Genomic DNA, 21,860 nt, shown 5'->3' with positions numbered 1-21,860 from the left:
CTCTTCTCTCTACAGAGTCATGATGCCATCCCCAGTCTCCTCTTCTCTCTACAGAGTCATGATGCCATCCCCAGTCTCCTCTTCTCTCTACAGAGTCATGATGCCATCCCCAGTCCTCTCTTCTCTCTACAGAGTCATGATGCCATCCCCAGTCTCCTCTTCTCTCTACAGAGTCATGATGCCATCCCCAGTCTCCTCTTCTCTCTACAGAGTCATGATGCCATCCCCAGTCTCCTCTTCTCTCTACAGAGTCATGATGCCATCCCCAGTCTCCTCTTCTCTCTACAGAGTCATGATGCCATCCCCAGTCTCCTCTTCTCTCTACAGTCATGATGCCATTCCCAGTCCCCTCTTCTCTCTACAGAGTCATGATGCCATCCCCAGTCTCTTCTTCTCTCTACAGAGTCATGATGCCATCCCCCGTCTCCTCTTCTCTCTACAGAGTCATGATGCCATCCCCAGTCTCCTCTTCTCTCTACAGCGTCATGATGCCATCCCCAGTCCTCTCTTCTCTCTACAGAGTCATGATGCCATCCCCAGTCTCCTCTTCTCTCTACAGAGTCATGATGCCATCCCCAGTCTCCTCTTCTCTCTACAGAGTCATGATGCCATCCCCAGTCTCCTCTTCTCTCTACAGAGTCATGATGCCATCCCCAGTCTCCTCTTCTCTCTACAGAGTCATGATGCCATCCCCAGTCCTCTCTTCTCTCTACAGAGTCATGATGCCATCCCCAGTCTCCTCTTCTCTCTACAGAGTCATGATGCCATCCCCAGTCTCCTCTTCTCTCTACAGAGTCATGATGCCATCCCCAGTCTCCTCTTCTCTCTACAGAGTCATGATGCCATCCCCAGTCTCCTCTTCTCTCTACAGTCATGATGCCATTCCCAGTCCCCTCTTCTCTCTACAGAGTCATGATGCCATCCCCAGTCTCTTCTTCTCTCTACAGAGTCATGATGCCATCCCCCGTCTCCTCTTCTCTCTACAGAGTAATGATGCCATCCCCAGTCTCCTCTTCTCTCTACAGAGTCTTGATGCCATCCCCAGTCTCCTCTTCTCTCTACAGAGTCATGATGCCATCCCAAGTCTCCTCTTCTCTCTACAGAGTCATGATGCCATCCCCCGTCTCTTCTTCTCTCTACAGAGTCATGATGCCATCCCCAGTCTCCTCTTCTCTATACAGAGTCATGATGCCATCCCCAGTCTCCTCTTCTCTCTACAGAGTCATGATGCCATCCCCCGTCTCCTCTTCTCTCTGCAGAGTCACGATGCCATCCCCAGTCTCCTCTTCTCTCTACAGAGTCATGATGCCATCCCCAGTCTCCTCTTCTCTCTACAGAGTCATGATGCCATCCCAAGTCTCCTCTTCTCTCTACAGAGTCATGATGCCATCCCCCGTCTCCTCTTCTCTCTACAGTCATGATGCCATCCCCCGTCTCCTCTTCTCTCTACAGAGTCATGATGCCATCCCCAGTCTCTTCTTCTCTCTACAGAGTCATGATGCCATCCCCCGTCTCCTCTTCTCTCTAGAGAGTCATGATGCCATCCCCCGTCTCTTCTTCTCTCTACAGAGTCATGATGCCAACCCACGTCTCCTCTTCTCTCTACAGAGTCATGATTCCATCCCCAGTCTCCTCTTCTCTCTACAGAGTCATGATGCCATCCACAGTCTCTTCTTCTCTCTACAAAGTCATGATGCCATCCCCCGTCTCTTCTTCTCTCTACAGAGTCATGATGCCATCCCCAGTCTCCTCTTCTCTCTACAGAGTCATGATGCCATCCCCAGTCTCCTCTTCTCTCTACAGAGTCATGATGCCATCCCCAGTCCTCTCTTCTCTCTACAGAGTCATGATGCCATCCCCAGTCTCCTCTTCTCTCTACAGAGTCATGATGCCATCCCCAGTCTCCTCTTCTCTCTACAGAGTCATGATGCCATCCCCAGTCTCCTCTTCTCTCTACAGAGTCATGATGCCATCCCCAGTCTCCTCTTCTCTCTACAGAGTCATGATGCCATCCCCAGTCTCCTCTTCTCTCTACAGAGTCATGATGCCATCCCCAGTCTCTTCTTCTCTCTACAGAGTCATAATGCCATCCCCCGTCTCTTCTTCTCTCTACAGAGTCATGATGCCATCCCCCGTCTCCTCTTCTCTCTACAGAGTCATGATGCCATCCCCAGTCTCCTCTTCTCTCTACAGCGTCATGATGCCATCCCCAGTCCTCTCTTCTCTCTACAGAGTCATGATGCCATCCCCAGTCTCCTCTTCTCTCTACAGAGTCATGATGCCATCCCCAGTCTCCTCTTCTCTCTACAGAGTCATGATGCCATCCCCAGTCTCCTCTTCTCTCTACAGAGTCATGATGCCATCCCCAGTCTCCTCTTCTCTCTACAGTCATGATGCCATTCCCAGTCTCCTCTTCTCTCTACAGAGTCATGATGCCATCCCCCGTCTCCTCTTCTCTCTACAGTCATGATGCCATTCCCAGTCTCCTCTTCTCTCTACAGAGTCATGATGCCATCCCCCGTCTCCTCTTCTCTCTACAGAGTCATGATGCCATCCCCAGTCTCTTCTTCTCTCTACAGAGTCATGATGCCATCCCCCGTCTCCTCTTCTCTCTACAGAGTAATGATGCCATCCCCAGTCTTCTCTTCTCTCTACAGATTCATGATGCCATCCCCCGTCTCTTCTTCTCTCTGCAGAGTCATGATGCCATCCCCAGTCTCCTTTTCTCTCTACAGAGTCATGATGCCATCCCCAGTCTCCTCTTCTCTCTACAGAGTCATGATGCCATCCCCAGTCTCCTCTTCTCTCTACAGAGTCATGATGCCATCCCCAGTCTCCTCTTCTCTCTACAGAGTCATGATGCCATCCCCCGTCTCTTCTTCTCTCTACAGAGTCATGATGCCATCCCCCATCTCCTCTTCTCTCTACAGAGTCATGATGCCATCCCCGTCTCCTCTTCTCTCTACAGAGTCATGATGCCATCCCCAGTCTCTTCTTCTCTCTACAGAGTCATGATGCCATCCCCCGTCTCCTCTTCTCTCTACAGTCATGATGCCATCCCCAGTCTCCTCTTCTCTCTACAGAGTCATGATGCCATCCCCAGTCTCCTCTTCTCTCTACAGAGTCATGATGCCATCCCCAGTCTCTTCTTCTCTCTACAGAGTCATGATGCCATCCCCAGTCTCCTCTTCTCTCTACACAGTCATGATGCCATTCCCAGTCTCCTCTTCTCTCTACAGTCATGATGCCACCCCCAGTCTCTTCTTCTCTCTACAGAGTCATGATGCCATCCCCAGTCTCCTCTTCTCTCTACAGAGTCATGATGCCATCCCCAGTCTCCTCTTCTCTCTACAGAGTCATGATGCCATCCCCAGTCTCTTCTTCTCTCTACAGAGTCATGATGCCATCCCCCGTCTCTTCTTCTCTCTACAGAGTCATGATGCCATCCCCCGTCTCCTCTTCTCTCTACAGAGTCATGATGCCATCCCCCGTCTCCTCTTCTCTCTACAGAGTCATGATGCCATCCCCAGTCTCTTCTTCTCTCTACAGAGTCATGATGCCATCCCCCGTCTCCTCTTCTCTCTACAGTCATGATGCCATCCCCCGTCTCCTCTTCTCTCTACAGAGTCATGATGCCATCCCCCATCTCCTCTTCTCTCTACAGAGTCATGATGCCATCCCCCGTCTCCTCTTCTCTCTACAGTCATGATGCCATTCCCAGTCTCCTCTTCTCTCTACAGAGTCATGATGCCATCCCCCGTCTCCTCTTCTCTCTACAGAGTCATGATGCCATCCCCAGTCTCTTCTTCTCTCTACAGAGTCATGATGCCATCCCCCGTCTCCTCTTCTCTCTACAGAGTAATGATGCCATCCCCAGTCTTCTCTTCTCTCTACAGATTCATGATGCCATCCCCCGTCTCTTCTTCTCTCTGCAGAGTCATGATGCCATCCCCAGTCTCCTCTTCTCTCTACAGAGTCATGATGCCATCCCCAGTCTCCTCTTCTCTCTACAGAGTCATGATGCCACCCCCAGTCTCCTCTTCTCTCTACAGAGTCATGATGCCATCCCCAGTCTCTTCTTCTCTCTACAGAGTCATGATGCCATCCCCCGTCTCTTCTTCTCTCTACAGAGTCATGATGCCATCCCCCATCTCCTCTTCTCTCTACAGAGTCATGATGCCATCCCCGTCTCCTCTTCTCTCTACAGAGTCATGATGCCATCCCCAGTCTCTTCTTCTCTCTACAGAGTCATGATGCCATCCCCCGTCTCCTCTTCTCTCTACAGTCATGATGCCATCCCCAGTCTCCTCTTCTCTCTACAGAGTCATGATGCCATCCCCAGTCTCCTCTTCTCTCTACAGAGTCATGATGCCATCCCCAGTCTCTTCTTCTCTCTACAGAGTCATGATGCCATCCCCAGTCTCCTCTTCTCTCTACACAGTCATGATGCCATTCCCAGTCTCCTCTTCTCTCTACAGTCATGATGCCACCCCCAGTCTCTTCTTCTCTCTACAGAGTCATGATGCCATCCCCAGTCTCCTCTTCTCTCTACAGAGTCATGATGCCATCCCCAGTCTCCTCTTCTCTCTACAGAGTCATGATGCCATCCCCAGTCTCTTCTTCTCTCTACAGAGTCATGATGCCATCCCCCGTCTCTTCTTCTCTCTACAGAGTCATGATGCCATCCCCCGTCTCCTCTTCTCTCTACAGAGTCATGATGCCATCCCCCGTCTCCTCTTCTCTCTACAGAGTCATGATGCCATCCCCAGTCTCTTCTTCTCTCTACAGAGTCATGATGCCATCCCCCGTCTCCTCTTCTCTCTACAGTCATGATGCCATCCCCCGTCTCCTCTTCTCTCTACAGAGTCATGATGCCATCCACAGTCTCTTCTTCTCTCTACAGAGTCATGATGCCATCCCCAGTCTCCTCTTCTCTCTACAGTCATGATGCCATTCCCAGTCTCCTCTTCTCTCTACAGAGTCATGATGCCATCCCCCGTCTCCTCTTCTCTCTACAGTCATGATGCCATTCCCAGTCTCCTCTTCTCTCTACAGAGTCATGATGCCATCCCCAGTCTTCTCTTCTCTCTACAGATTCATGATGCCATCCCCCGTCTCTTCTTCTCTCTGCAGAGTCATGATGCCATCCCCAGTCTCCTCTTCTCTCTACAGAGTCATGATGCCATCCCCAGTCTCCTCTTCTCTCTACAGAGTCATGATGGCATCCCCAGTCTCCTCTTCTCTCTACAGCGTCATGATGCCATCCCCAGTCTCCTCTTCTCTCTACAGAGTCATGATGCCATCCCCAGTCTCCTCTTCTCTCTACAGAGTCATGATGCCATCCCCAGTCTCTTCTTCTCTCTACAGAGTCATGATGCCATCCCCCGTCTCTTCTTCTCTCTACAGAGTCATGATGCCATCCCCCGTCTCCTCTTCTCTCTACAGAGTCATGATGCCATCCCCAGTCTCCTCTTCTCTCTACAGAGTCATGATGCCATCCCCAGTCCTCTCTTCTCTCTACAGAGTCATGATGCCATCCCCAGTCTCCTCTTCTCTCTACAGAGTCATGATGCCATCCCCAGTCTCCTCTTCTCTCTACAGAGTCATGATGCCATCCCCAGTCTCCTCTTCTCTCTACAGAGTCATGATGCCATCCCCAGTCTCCTCTTCTCTCTACAGAGTCATGATGCCATCCCCAGTCTTCTCTTCTCTCTACAGATTCATGATGCCATCCCCCGTCTCTTCTTCTCTCTGCAGAGTCATGATGCCATCCCCAGTCTCCTCTTCTCTCTACAGAGTCATGATGCCATCCCCAGTCTCCTCTTCTCTCTACAGAGTCATGATGCCATCCCCAGTCTCCTCTTCTCTCTACAGAGTCATGATGCCATCCCCAGTCTCCTCTTCTCTCTACAGAGTCATGATGCCATCCCCAGTCTCCTCTTCTCTCTACAGAGTCATGATGCCATCCCCAGTCTCTTCTTCTCTCTACAGAGTCATGGTGCCATCCCCCGTCTCTTCTTCTCTCTACAGAGTCATGATGCCATCCCCCGTCTCCTCTTCTCTCTACAGAGTCATGATGCCATCCCCGTCTCCTCTTCTCTCTACAGAGTCATGATGCCATCCCCAGTCTCTTCTTCTCTCTACAGAGTCATGATGCCATCCCCCGTCTCCTCTTCTCTCTACAGTCATGATGCCATCCCCAGTCTCCTCTTCTCTCTACAGAGTCATGATGCCATCCCCAGTCTCCTCTTCTCTCTACAGAGTCATGATGCCATCCCCAGTCTCCTCTTCTCTCTACAGAGTCATGATGCCATCCCCAGTCTCTTCTTCTCTCTACAGAGTCATGATGCCATCCCCCGTCTCTTCTTCTCTCTACAGAGTCATGATGCCATCCCCCGTCTCCTCTTCTCTCTACAGAGTCATGATGCCATCCCCAGTCTCCTCTTCTCTCTACAGAGTCATGATGCCATCCCCAGTCCTCTCTTCTCTCTACAGAGTCATGATGCCATCCCCAGTCTCCTCTTCTCTCTACAGAGTCATGATGCCATCCCCAGTCTCCTCTTCTCTCTACAGAGTCATGATGCCATCCCCAGTCTCCTCTTCTCTCTACAGAGTCATGATGCCATCCCCAGTCTCCTCTTCTCTCTACAGTCATGATGCCATTCCCAGTCTCCTCTTCTCTCTACAGAGTCATGATGCCATCCCCCGTCTCCTCTTCTCTCTACAGTCATGATGCCATTCCCAGTCTCCTCTTCTCTCTACAGAGTCATGATGCCATCCCCCGTCTCCTCTTCTCTCTACAGAGTCATGATGCCATCCCCAGTCTCTTCTTCTCTCTACAGAGTCATGATGCCATCCCGCGTCTCCTCTTCTCTCTACAGAGTAATGATGCCATCCCCAGTCTCCTCTTCTCTCTACAGAGTCATGATGCCATCCCCAGTCTTCTCTTCTCTCTACAGATTCATGATGCCATCCCCCGTCTCTTCTTCTCTCTGCAGAGTCATGATGCCATCCCCAGTCTCCTCTTCTCTCTACAGAGTCATGATGCCATCCCCAGTCTCCTCTTCTCTCTACAGTCATGATGCCATCCCCAGTCTCCTCTTCTCTCTACAGAGTCATGATGCCATCCCCAGTCTCCTCTTCTCTCTACAGAGTCATGCTGCCATCCCCAGTCTCCTCTTCTCTCTACAGAGTCATGATGCCATCCCCAGTCTCTTCTTCTCTCTACAGAGTCATGATGCCATCCCCCGTCTCTTCTTCTCTCTACAGAGTCATGATGCCATCCCCCGTCTCCTCTTCTCTCTACAGAGTCATGATGCCATCCCCGTCTCCTCTTCTCTCTACAGAGTCATGATGCCATCCCCAGTCTCTTCTTCTCTCTACAGAGTCATGATGCCATCCCCCGTCTCCTCTTCTCTCTACAGTCATGATGCCATCCCCAGTCTCCTCTTCTCTCTACAGAGTCATGATGCCATCCCCAGTCTCCTCTTCTCTCTACAGAGTCATGATGCCATCCCCAGTCTCTTCTTCTCTCTACAGAGTCATGATGCCATCCCCAGTCTCCTCTTCTCTCTACAGAGTCATGATGCCATCCCCAGTCTCCTCTTCTCTCTACAGAGTCATGATGCCATCCCCCGTCTCTTCTTCTCTCTACAGAGTCATGATGCCATCCCCCGTCTCCTCTTCTCTCTACAGAGTCATGATGCCATCCCCGTCTCCTCTTCTCTCTACAGAGTCATGATGCCATCCCCAGTCTCTTCTTCTCTCTACAGAGTCATGATGCCATCCCCCGTCTCCTCTTCTCTCTACAGTCATGATGCCATCCCCAGTCTCCTCTTCTCTCTACAGAGTCATGATGCCATCCCCAGTCTCCTCTTCTCTCTACAGAGTCATGATGCCATCCCCAGTCTCTTCTTCTCTCTACAGAGTCATGATGCCATCCCCAGTCTCCTCTTCTCTCTACAGAGTCATGATGCCATCCCCAGTCTCCTCTTCTCTCTACAGAGTCATGATGCCATCCCCAGTCTCCTCTTCTCTCTACAGTCATGATGCCATTCCCAGTCTCCTCTTCTCTCTACAGTCATGATGCCACCCCCAGTCTCTTCTTCTCTCTACAGAGTCATGATGCCATCCCCAGTCTCCTCTTCTCTCTACAGAGTCATGATGCCATCCCCAGTCTCCTCTTCTCTCTACAGAGTCATGATGCCATCCCCAGTCTCTTCTTCTCTCTACAGAGTCATGATGCCATCCCCCGTCTCTTCTTCTCTCTACAGAGTCATGATGCCATCCCCCGTCTCCTCTTCTCTCTACAGAGTCATGATGCCATCCCCCGTCTCCTCTTCTCTCTACAGAGTCATGATGCCATCCCCAGTCTCTTCTTCTCTCTACAGAGTCATGATGCCATCCCCCGTCTCCTCTTCTCTCTACAGTCATGATGCCATCCCCCGTCTCCTCTTCTCTCTACAGAGTCATGATGCCATCCACAGTCTCTTCTTCTCTCTACAGAGTCATGATGCCATCCCTCGTCTCTTCTTCTCTCTACAGAGTCATGATGCCATCCCCCGTCTCCTCTTCTCTCTACAGAGTCATGATGCCATCCCAGTCTCCTTTTCTCTCTACAGAGTCATGATGCCATCCCCAGTCTCCTCTTCTCTCTACAGAGTCATGATGCCATCCCCAGTCTCCTCTTCTCTCTACAGAGTCATGATGCCATCCCCAGTCTCCTATTCTCTCTACAGAGTCATGATGCCATCCCCAGTCTCTTCTTCTCTCTACAGAGTCATGATGCCATCCCCAGTCTCCTCTTCTCTCTACAGTCATGATGCCATTCCCAGTCTCCTCTTCTCTCTACAGAGTCATGATGCCACCCCCAGTCTCTTCTTCTCTCTACAGTGTCATGATGTCATCCCCAGTCTCCTCTTCTCTCTACAGAGTCATGATGCCATCCCCAGTCTCCTCTTCTCTCTACAGAGTCATGATGCCACCCCCAGTCTCCTCTTCTCTCTACAGAGTCATGATGCCATCCCCAGTCTCCTCTTCTCTCTACAGAGTCATGATGCCACCCCCAGTCTCTTCTTCTCTCTACAGAGTCATGATGCCACCCCCAGTCTCTTCTTCTCTCTACAGAGTCATGATGCCATCCACAGTCTCTTCTTCTCTCTACAGATAACAGCCACCCCTGTCTTCCCTCCAGCTCTAACACAGAAAGGTACCAGATTAATTTTAACTAGAGTAATCCCTCTCCCATTTGGTCAGTTTTTTCCGTTCAGAATCCAATAACACAACTGTCAGCGTTGCCCTTATATATATATATATATATATATATATATATATATATATATATATATATATATATATATATATATATATATATATATATAGAGAGAGAGAGAGAGAGAGAGAGAGAGAGAGAGAGAGAGAGAGAGAGAGAGAGAGAGAGAGAGAGAGAGAGAGAGAGAGAGAGATAGAGATTCTGCAGGCTGGTGTATGGTTATTTAGGCGTTTGATGATATTTAAATGTATTCAGTTGGCTATGGACAGGTTGCCTGACACTGTCACGTAAATGAGGGGTCAGAAGGCTGTGTGGACTAATTCTTATTGGTCAGATAGCTAGCATCAATGACAAGAAGCTGCCATGGTGGGGAATCGTAGGTGGCTTGTTTCAGTTAGCTGTATCTTGTTCTTGATGCCATGTCTTGTTTTGAGTTATTTGTACTTATACCATATCTATGAAAATATGGCTAAAATTCGTTATATAGCTAACTAACAACTGCAACAATGTCATGATTGTACAAATGTACCTGCTAAACAACCACCGTCTACATGAAGTGTCCAAATAGATATCTATCAAATCACTGGTTACACGTCTATTTGGTGAACGAGTCTCTGAAATGCCCAATAGAAGAAGAATATCTCTGATCACTGGTGTTGACTTCCTGTCAGTTCACTGGTGTTGACTTCCTGTCAGTTCACTGGTGTTGACTTCCTGCCAGTTAACTGGTGTTGACTTCCTGTCAGTTCACTGGTGTTGACTTCCTGTCAGTTCACTAGTGTTGACTTCCTGTCAGTTCACTGGTGTTGACTTCCTGCCAGTTCACTGGTGTTGACTTCCTGTCAGTTCACTGGTGTTGACTTCCAGTCAGGTCACTGGTGTTGACTTCCTGTCAGGTCACTGGTGTTGACTTCCTGCCAGTTCACTGGTGTTGACTTCCTGTCAGTTCACTGGTGTTGACTTCCTACCAGTTAACTGGTGTTGACTTCCTGCCAGCTCACTGGTGTTGACTTCCTGTCAGTTCACTGGTGTTGACTTCCGGTCAGTTCACTGGTGTTGACTTCCTGCCAGTTAACTGGTGTTGACTTCCTGCCAGTTCACTGGTGTTGACTTCCTGTCAGTTCACTGGTGTTGACTTCCTGCCAGTTAACTGGTGTTGACTTCCTGCCAGCTCGCTGGTGTTGACTTCCTGTCAGTTCACTGGTGTTGACTTCCGGTCAGTTCACTGGTGTTGACTTCCTATCAGTTCACTGGTGTTGACTTCCTGCCAGCTCACTGGTGTTGACTTCCTGTCGGTTCACTGGTGTTGACAGAACAGTCTGCTAATGCAGCAGACCATGCTCAGGAGTTGTGAAACAGGAATACTTTGGCTCTAATATTGTTGTCTTTATGGTTGCTGTATATACTGCTCAGGTGAACCTTTCTCTTGTCTGGAGAGGAGGGACCACAACAAACTACCTGTTTTGAATTTCTCTCTGATCCTCCTCAACCGATATTCCACACAGTGCTGGGAAATGATTTAGTCTCCCTCGGAAAGAAGCCCTGTGCAGCAATCCATAAACTCATGAACATCCTTAGATGACAGAGGGATGCAGTGGGGAGAGAGAGAGGGAGGATGGAGAGCAAGAGAGAGAGAGTTGGGAAGGGATGGAGGAAGAGGGTGGGGGAAAGGAAGAAAGAGGCAGAGAGAGAGAGAATAGAGAGGGATGATGAATAGTAAAAGCAGTGTGAGCTCATTGAATCCCAGCATGGGTCTGCACTGAACCCCCGACCGTTAGAGAGCCGGAAGACACAGACATACTGTATGAATCTCAGACTGCTTCTGTTCTGCAGTTTGTGCTTCCCTCTCCCCTCTCTCACCCAGGGAGCTCTCAACCTGCTTGGCCCATCACTAGAGTGTGTTTTCTCTCCTCTCTCTCTTCTCTCTTTCCCCTCTCTCTCTCTCTCTCTCTCTCTCTCTCTCTCTCTCTCTCTCTCTCTCTCCTCTCTCTCCCCCCTCTCTCTACTCTCTCTCCTCTCTCTCTCCTCTCTCTCCTCTCTCTCCCTCTCCCCTCTCTCACCCAGGGAGCTCTCAACCTGCTTGGCCCATCACTAGAGTGTGTTTTCTCTCCTCTCTCTCTTCTCTCTTTCCCCTCTCTCTCTCTCGCTCTCTCTCTCTCTCTCCTCTCTCTCCCCCCTCTCTCTTCTCTCTCTCCTCTCTCTCCCCCCTCTCACCTCTCTCTCTCACCCAGGGGGCTCTCAACCTGCTCTTCCTCCTCTCCAACACCAAATGGTGAATCTGACTCCAGCATATTGCATCGCTGCATGCTGTTTCATCTAAGTGATATACAGTATAATGTTTTTTTAGTTTATGGTAAAACAGATACTGTTGCTCGTTGTCAGTTTGTAGCCATTGGAAGTGACAAGTGCAATAGTACGTTCCACAGAGAGAGGGGATATTACAGGGTCATCTATAACTTCAGCCTTACCATTCACATGGCATTGTATGTACATACATATCCACAGACATGACTGCAACGGTTCTGAATGGTGAATTTACTATTACTGTTAAAAGGAGGGCCGTTGTTTCATACCTGTTGTAATAATGGCAGACATGATGAGACCTCTCTCTGTGTGTTCTATCATGATGAGACCTCTCTCTGTGTGTTCTATCATGATGAGACCTCTCTCTCTCTGTGTTCTATTATGATGAGACCTCTCTCTGTGTGTTCTATCATGTTGAGACCTCTCTCTGTGTGTTCTAAGGAGGTGAGGCAATATATAGGCCAATAGTGGGGAAGTAATTACAATTTAGCAATTTACACTGGAGTGATATATGTGCAGATGAGGATGTGCAAGTAGAAATACTGGTGTGCAAAAGAGAAGAAAAACAAAAACAAATGTGGGGATGAGGTAGGTAGTTGGTTGGATGGGCTATTTACAGATGGGCTGTGTACAGCTGCAGTGATCAGTAAGCTGTTCTGACAGCTGGTGCTTAAATTTAGAGAGGGAGATATGAGTCTCCAGCTTCAGTGATTTTTGCAATTCGTTCCAGTCATTGGCAGCAGAGAACTGGAAGGAAAGGCGGCCAAAGGAGGTGTTGGCTTTGGGGGTGACCAGTGAGATATACCTGCTGGAGCGTGTGCTACGGGTGGGTGATGCTATGGTGACCAGTCAGCTGAGATAAGGCGGAGCTTTACCTAGCAATGACTTATAGATGACCTGGAGCCAGTGGGTCTGGCGACGAATATGTAGTGAGGGCCAGCCAATGAGAGCGTACAGGTCACAGTGGTGGTTAGTATATGGGGCTTTGGTGACAAAACGGATGCCACTGTGATAGACTGCATCCAATTTATTGAGTAGGGTATTGGAGGCTATTTTGTAAATGACATCGCCGAAGTCGAGGATCGGTAGGATGGTCAGTTTTACAAGGGTATGTTTGGCAGCATGAGTGAAGGATGCTTTGTTGCGAAATAGGAAGCCAATTCTAGATTTAACTTTGGATTGGAGATGCTTGATGTGAGTCTGGAAGGAGAGTTTACAGTCTAGCCAGACACCTAGGTATTTATAGTTGTCCACATATTCTAAGTCAGAACCGTCCAGACTAGTGATGCTGGATGGGTGGGCGGGTGCAGGCAGCGATCGGTTGAAGAGCATGCATTTAGTTTTACTTGCATTGAAGAGCAGTTGGAGGCCACGGAAGGAGAGTTGTATGGCATTGAAGCTCGTCTGGAGGTTAGTTAACACAGTGTTCAAAGAAGGGCCAGAAGTATACAGAATGGTGTCGTCTGTATAGAGGTGGATCAGAGACTCACCAGCAGCAAGAGCGGCATCATTGATGTTTACAGAGAAAAGTGTCGGCCCGAGAATTGAACCCTGTGGCACCCCCATGGAGACTGCCAGAGGTCCGGACAACAGGCCCTTCGATGTTGAGACCTCTCTGTGTGTTCTACCTATTGCATTGTATGGCATTCTGTATTATAACCACATCAAGGTCTGGACCATTAAAAAGCAGAGCTCTTGTTCCATCTTCTAATGATGACAGTCATGTTGAGACCTCTGTGTGTTCCAGCTATAGTTCATTAGATGAGTGTTATAGTACTGCTGCATGTATTCTGTAGGCTCTGTCTCTGTCTGTCTCTGTCTCTGTCTCTGTCTGGCTGTCTGTCTCTGTCTGGCTGTGTCTCTGTCTCTCGTCTGTCTGTCTCGGTGTCTCTGTCTCGGTCTCTGGCTGTCTGTCTCTGTCTGGCTGTCTGTCTCTGTCTCTGTCTGTGTCTGGCTGTCTGTCTCTGTCTCTGTCTCTCGTCTGTCTCTGTCTCTGTCTCTCGTCTGTCTGTCTTGGTGTCTCTGTCTCAGTCTCTCTGTCTCTCTGTCTTTCTGTCTGGGTGTCTCTGTCTGTCTGTCTCTGTCGCGGTGTCTCTGTCTCTCTCCAGAGGTTACTGTTTCTTAGCAAATCCAATGCTGGCTGTAATCAACAAAATTATCCAAGGGAAGGCTGTGATTGGCTACTGTGATCCAACCTGTGACTTCTCTGCCAAGTCTGTGATTTGGCTGTGGCATTCAAAAAGATGAGGTGTGTGTCCCAATTGGCACCCTATTCCCTATGTAGTGCACTACTTTAGACCAGGACCAAATGGAACCCTATTCCCTATGTAGTGCACTACTTTAGACCAGGGCCAATTGGCACCCTATTCCCTATGTAGTGCACTACTTTAGACCAGGACCAAATGGAACCCTATTCCCTATGTAGTGCACTACTTGTAACCAGGCCTCATGGAACTCTTATCGATAGAAGGCCCTATGTAGGGAATAGGGTGCCATTTGGGACGCAAATAGGTAAAGATAATTTATTTGATGTAGGATCTTAATTTGAGCCAGTTTACTACAGAATGAAAATAATCCTGCAGCTACAAGAAATGTAAATATAAATATAAATAATTTGTAAAAAATTTGGAGAGGTAGTCGGAAATTGGAAATGACGAACTTCAGAAAGCCTTTTAAACCTCATACTCCACAAGCTTTAAATGTCCTGCATCGCTGGAAAGTTCTCCTGCAAGAGGCTGATCAAAGTAAGATCTTACACCTGTATGTTATGACATGATGGCACATAGGTAGGTCTGTTTTCCTGTACTGCTGGACGTGGGACAGCGTGTTTTACTGTTCAGATGGATGACAGCTTGTTTTACTGTTCAGATGGATGACAGCTTGTTTTACTGTTCAGATGGATGACAGCTTGTTTTACTGTTCAGATGGATGACAGTGTGTTTTACTGTTCAGATGGGATGACAGCTTGTTTTACTGTTCAGATGGATGACAGCTTGTTTTACTGTTCAGATGGATGACAGCGTGTTTTACTGTTCAGATGGATGACAGCTTGTTTAAATGTTCAGATGGATGACAGCTTGTTTTACTGTTCAGATGGATGACAGCTTGTTTTACTGTTCAGATGGATGACAGTTTGTTTTACTGTTCAGATGGATGACAGCTTGTTTTACTGTTCAGATGGATGACAGCTTGTTTTCCTGTTCAGATGGATGACAGCTTGTTTTACTGTTCAGATGGATGACAGCTTGTTTTCCTGTTCAGATGGATGACAGCTTGTTTTACTGTTCAGATGGATGACAGCTTGTTTTACTGTTCAGGTGGATGACAGCTTGTTTAACTGTTCAGATGGATGACAGCTTGTTTAACTGTTCAGATGGATGTTTGACAGCTTGAGGATTTAATTCCTGCTTGTTGTTGTATACGTCTATACTGTGTGTCTTGATCGTTGACATCATAGGATGATGCTATAACATATAAACTATTAATCATACATAATTATAAACATGTCTTGAGCATTTTTTCAAACATATGTTATACCTACTTCTGAGAGAAGCTGCGTTTTGTGTTTTAATTCTGGTGATTTTAATACCAACAGATAGTGGTTTAGACAGAGATAAATACTGGGGGATTGGAATAATTACCTTGTTAGAGAAACTGGATTCATAACAGCATACTCCTATATTCAGCATTAAAAAAATATGCTGAAATGATATTTTTTCTCGGCTCTATTCAAAGCTCTTTACTGCCCCCTGCGGGAGACTACGGGAACTGCATCTCTGAAACAAAGGAACACAGGTGTTGTTAATCTATTAGATAATAACTACAGTGTCAACGATAGCGGATAACGTTGTTTGTTATGATGATGTTAACCTGTATTATGAGAGATGATGATGGACCTGTAGGACTCTGTACAGGGAATGTGGTGTCATATGAGACATGGAAACGTTACTGGAAAAACCTCTTCCATTAATCAACAGCCCTCTGTACAGAAGGTTCACCAACGTGTGTGTGTGATTACTCATTTGCATCCCTTTGGTATTTTAAGCAGAAATTGTGCACCGATATTGCATTTTAAATGCCAGTCATATTAAATGAGCGTGGAACATTTCCACATGGAAAATTAATAAATCAGATTTAAAAAAATAAATAAAAAAAATTAAAAAAAATAATGAATAAAGAATTGCTAAATTGCCAAAATTCAAGCCGTTTGACACGTCCCTCTGTGCACTCTCTGTGACTTCTAGGAACATTTAAACCCACTTCACCTTTCTCCACGTTTTTACCATAGTTTTAAAGCCATTGTTTTTCATTTTCCTGATTTGACAAAGTAATTTCTGAAGATCATTATTCATTTTAATGTGATTTAGTGATTCATTTTAATGTCAACCTTGGTATGTGAACTCAACTCTCGTTTTAAATATGGTGAAAACATTCCATTTTAAATGTTTATCTTTTTAAAGAAACATTGAACATCTAATTGTTAAATCGTCCGGTAAAAACAGGTGAGCTGGTTCTACTGTTTTTGGCCATTTTCTGGTGTTTTTGTGGTGGAAAAGTGAGTCGGTCGAGTATAACAAGTCAACCCTGTTACCCCATAGATAGACATGCTAACACATCAACCCTGTTACCCATAGATAGACATGCTAACACGTCAACCCTGTTACCCATAGATAGACATGCTAACACATCAACCCTGTTACCCATAGATAGACATGCTAACACGTCAACCCTGTTACCCATAGATAGACATGCTAACACATCAACCCTGTTACCCCATAGATAGACATGCTAACACGTCAACCCTGTTACCCATAGATAGACATGCTAACACGTCAACCCTGTTACCCATAGATAGACATGCTAACATGTCAACCCTGTTACCCCATAGATAGACATGCTAACACGTCAACCCTGTTACCCCATAGATAGACATGCTAACACGTCAACCCTGTTACCCATAGATAGACATGCTAACACGTCAACCCTGTTACCCATAGATAGACATGCTAACACGTCAACCCTGTTACCCCATAGATAGACATGCTAACACGTCAACCCTGTTACCCATAGATAGACATGCTAACACGTCAACCCTGTTACCCATAGATAGACATGCTAACACATCAACCCTGTTACCCCATAGATAGACATGCTAACACATCAACCCTGTTACCCCATAGATAGACATGCTAACACATCAACCCTGTTACCCCATAGATAGACATGCTAACATATCAACCCTGTTACCCATAGATAGACATGCTAACATGTCAACCCTGTTACCCCCTAGATAGACATGCTAACACATCAACCCTGTTACCCCATAGATAGACATGCTAACACATCAACCCTGTTACCCATAGATAGACATGCTAACACGTCAATGAAGCTTCCATGTTGAACATAACAAGCTACCATTCCCCCTGTCACCAGGTGATTTATGGCTGAATTACGGTCAACTCTGTCACGGTCAACTCTGTCACGGTCAACTCTGTCACGGTCAACTCTGTCACGGTCAACTCTATCACTGTCATCTCTGAAATACCTCACTCAGCCCCCCCCCCCAAATCTTTATATTTTTTATCCTATTCACAGAGATACATAGAGGTAGTTTTAGTAGTATGGTTTTTCATCAGAGTCATGGGTTTTAAAGGCAGGACCGTGAAGCGTATTTAAACCATTATTAGATCTTATGTGATTTTTTTGGGGGTGGGAGCTGAGTTACTCTCTAAACAGCCCTGAATAATGTGTTCTTAAATTCAAATAGTGAGAACATAAACAAAAACATGCCTTTTTGTTTCTTAAATAAATATCAGAGTGTCAGTCGATACTGGCCAAAACCTCATCCTAATAAATGTCCTTTAGTTGGAGAAAAAAAAGAGATCTGCAAATTGATGTCAGAAATCTTTTAATTTTATAGTCCTTTATATTCCTGGCACTGGCCAAAACCCAAGGGTGTTAAAATAAAACCCTGAGCAAATAATGCCTTACTATCGCTAATGGAAGCGGAATGTTAAATTATGTAAATGAGTTCTAGAACCCATTAGGAACACGGCCAGTTTTAATAAATTGGGTATCTGTTCTACTTCTTATCAAGCCAGTTGGCACGGTAATGCATGGGAGAGGTACATTTCATTTCATGTTAATTGCTCTTCATAATGTTATTCCTGCCTCTGTGACCTAATGGGAGATACTGTAATATATTATTACAAACTTTGGGAAGCGGTTTTTTGGGGGGTTTTAATTGGCGACAATAATAAAGTATGTTGGGGACATGTCTATACTAATCTGACAGGCCAATTAGAGGATGGTTTATGTGGGTTCTCACTGTGTGTCGTCGGTGTTGGCCTAAATGGCCTGTCCCATTGACAATTCCCTGTTTTTTTGTGGGATTTTTTTTTTTTTTTTTACAGGTATTTGATTCATATCGATTTAAAAGATATTATCTGCAATGATTTTGTGACAAAATGAACCCTTCAAATAAGTTCTGAGTTTGGAAATAAAATGAATGATTGGACTGGTGTATTCTAGTAAACCAGTCAACACGTTAAAGTCTCCTCCTGATGACGGCATGTCTACTGGGCTTCTTGGTCGATAAATATATGCCCCGATGTCGCCCCGGCAGCTGCCCAACGTTCTGCCAACGTCACATCTAAAAAAGGAAGCCCGCCAAGGCTTTCAGGAAACATTTTTGTGATTCGTCAACATCGCCCCCCCTGAGGAGCAATTCTACAGACAACTGAACTGTCTGGGCTGGGAGAGAGAAGATGAGTCCTTAACCCACAGTTTAAGCTGCTTAGTGTGTTAGTAGAAGAATGTAGGAATGTGTCCCAAATGGCAAGCTATTCGCCTTTGTAGTGCACTGGGCTCTGGTCAAAAGTAGTGCACTACGAAGGGAATAGGGTGCCATTTGGGATGTGCCCTCTGAGTGCTTACTCACTCATATATATACGTGTGTGTGTGCTGCTGAAGTGTCATTTAGTCTGCAGATCCTCTTAGCATAAAGAAAGTGTTGATACATACTAAAGACTATTGCAGTGTGGCTCAGTTTGATAATCTGGTGGCTGCAGAACAAACCTTCCGCTGGGATTAAACCATAGCACAGCTCTGTAATCTGGCATCCCTCTGGGGTGGACCAGTCCTCTCATTTCCTCAAATTCCTAAAGACCTTGTCCTACCTTGCCTCAGGTCTGTGGAGTTTTGGTGGTGTGGACTTTTCTTGTGGGTTTTGGCACTCGCAGTGATGTCACGATGTCTTTCCTTGAGGTTTCACAAGAAGACGACGGTTGATCGCCTTTCATCTCCTTCTCACTGTTCACTTGATTCAAAATAGTTTCTATGTTCATTTAGAGAAGAAAAAGAGTAGTTAAGCAATTGTGTAGACTGTTCATTTTCAAAAGTATATCACCTCTAATCATGAATCACCTCTTTGGGTATTATTTTCCCCCAAATCTCTGACCTCACGCTCCCTTGATGAGACTGATTTGAGGTAATGCCTCATACGTGAGCTGCTAGAGAGAGAAAGAGAGAGAGTTTCTCTTTGCTGGAAAGTTGCCTTTTTTCAGCACTCTTTGTCCCAGATGTATAACGTCTATTACAGAGCCTGATGTTGATGACGAAATGTTTGAAACCAAAGAAGAAGAATACAAGTAATGCAATTGGTCAACTCTTATTAAAAACCTTGTTAGGATCCGCCCCCTTTTTGTTTCCCTGAAAAGACACATTCAGGTGTAACTGCCTGTAGCTCAGGCATTAAAGCAAGGATATAGGTAACTCTTATTAATAAACTAATTATTTCACTCAAATCTCTGAACTCATTCTCACGGTTTAGACATCTCATCAGACGCTCTTATCCAGAGCAATTTACAGGAGTGTGTGCATACTGTTTTACATACTGGTCCCCTGTGGGAATGGAATCCACAACCCTGGCGTTGCAAGAGCCCTGCTCTACCAACTGAGTCACACAGAACTCCTGTTGCTAGATGAAGTTTTAGAGACAACTAGAAAGAAAGAGCGAGAGAAAGAGAGAGAAATGGAGGAAGGAAGAGAGAGAGACAGAGAGACAGAGAGAGGAAGATAGAGACGTAAAGAGTTTATTTTTGTTGGAAAGTTGTCTTTGCGTCTGTCTGTCTGCCTGTCTGTCTGTCTGTCTGTCTGTCTGTCTGTCTGTCAAAGCCCCAGATGTATAAAGCCTAGTTCAGAGCTTGCCTGATGTTGAGACTTGGCTAGCTCTATAAAGACCTATTGATTTCATGATCCTTGGGCAAAGTAAAACGTCTGCTCTTCGTTGAGGAATTAGAGCTGCACAAATCTGCACATACATTTTCTCTGTCTCTCCTCTTCAATCACCAGGAGACAGATACCTTGGAGCTGTTTAACGTTCATTTGCATGAACTCTCTGGTGACTTAGAGAAAGGAAAAGAACAGGGGAAAAGTTATTTCAAAAAGTCTGTTGTGCAAGTAAGTTCGAGGGAGACAAAGTCCGGAGTAGAGTTTCACCCCACAGACATTAGGTAGAGATGTTTGTCGTTTGTAAGAAACGTCTGATTCAGTGCTGCGATGTGTTCTGCTTTACTTTTTTCACTCTGTTTTTTTCTATATATGGCAGAACGTGTTAAATTGATCCTAGAAATGTTTGTTATCCTTTCAGACAGTAGTCTTGAAATGTGTTAAATTGATCCTAGAAAGGTTTGTTATCCTTTCAGACAGTAGTCTTGAAATGTGTTAAATTGATCCTAGAAAGGTTTGTTATCCTTTCAGACAGTAGTCTTGAAATGTGTTAAATTGATCCTAGAAAGGTTTGTTATCCTTTCAGACAGTAGTCTTGAAATGTGTTAAATTGATCCTAGAAAGGTTTGTTAGCCTTTCAGACAGTAGTCTTGAAATGTGTTAAATTGATCCTAGAAAGGTTTGTTAGCCTTTCAGACAGTAGTCTTGACATGTGTTAAATTGATCCTAGAAAGGTTTGTTATCCTTTCAGACAGTAGTCTTGAAATGTGTTAAATTGATCCTAGAAAGGTTTGTTAGCCTTTCAGACAGTAGTCTTGAAATGTGTTAAATTGATCCTAGAAAGGTTTGTTAGCCTTTCAGACAGTAGTCTTGACATGTGTTAAATTGATCCTAGAAAGGTTTGTTATCCTTTCAGACAGTAGTCTTGACATGTGTTAAATTGATCCTAGAAAGGTTTGTTATCCTTTCAGACAGTAGTCTTGAAATGTGTTAAATTGATCCTAGAAAGGTTTGTTATCCTTTCAGACAGTAGTCTTGAAATGTGTTAAATTGATCCTAGAAAGGTTTGTTATCCTTTCAGACAGTAGTCTTGAAATGTGTTAAATTGATCCTAGAAAGGTTTGTTATCCTTTCAGACAGTAGTCTTGACATGTGTTAAATTGATCCTAGAAAGGTTTGTTATCCTTTCAGACAGTAGTCTTGAAATGTGTTAAATTGATCCTAGAAAGGTTTGTTATCCTTTCAGACAGTAGTCTTGACATGTGTTAAATTGATCCTAGAAAGGTTTGTTATCCTTTCAGACAGTAGTCTTGAAATGTGTTAAATTGATCCTAGAAAGGTTTGTTATCCTTTCAGACAGTAGTCTTGAAATGTGTTAAATTGATCCTAGAAAGGTTTGTTATCCTTTCAGACAGTAGTCTTGAAATGTGTTAAATTGATCCTAGAAAGGTTTGTTATCCTTTCAGACAGTAGTCTTGAAATGTGTTAAATTGATCCTAGAAAGGTTTGTTATCCTTTCAGACAGTAGTCTTGACATGTGTTAAATTGATCCTAGAAAGGTGTGTTATCCTTTCAGACAGTAGTCTTGAAATGTGTTAAATTGATCCTAGAAAGGTTTGTTATCCTTTCAGACAGTAGTCTTGAAATGTGTTAAATTGATCCTAGAAAGGTTTGTTATCCTTTCAGACAGTAGTCTTGAAATGTGTTAAATTGATCCTAGAACGGTTTGTTATCCTTTCAGACAGTAGTCTTGAAATGTGTTAAATTGATCCTAGAAAGGTTTGTTATCCTTTCAGACAGTAGTCTTGAAATGTGTTAAATTGATCCTAGAAAGGTGTGTTATCCTTTCAGACAGTAGTTTTAAAAGTAACGCTCGCGAGCCAAAACGGATCACCCCGGAAAAAATTGTACCCAACCCTCATCCATTTTCATATGATATGTTACGTCCTGCAAAAACAACAACAAAACGTTTTATATTACCGTTTATGTATCTTATTATATTAACTACTTATATTCATTATCATATAAGATAAGAGACATTTCTAACAAACCCTTA

The sequence above is a fragment of the Oncorhynchus mykiss genome, chromosome 2, assembly GCF_057628025.1.
Source record: "Oncorhynchus mykiss isolate SJ-2025 chromosome 2, ASM5762802v1, whole genome shotgun sequence".
NCBI lineage: Eukaryota > Metazoa > Chordata > Actinopteri > Salmoniformes > Salmonidae > Oncorhynchus > Oncorhynchus mykiss.
This window is presented reverse-complemented; position numbering follows the sequence as displayed.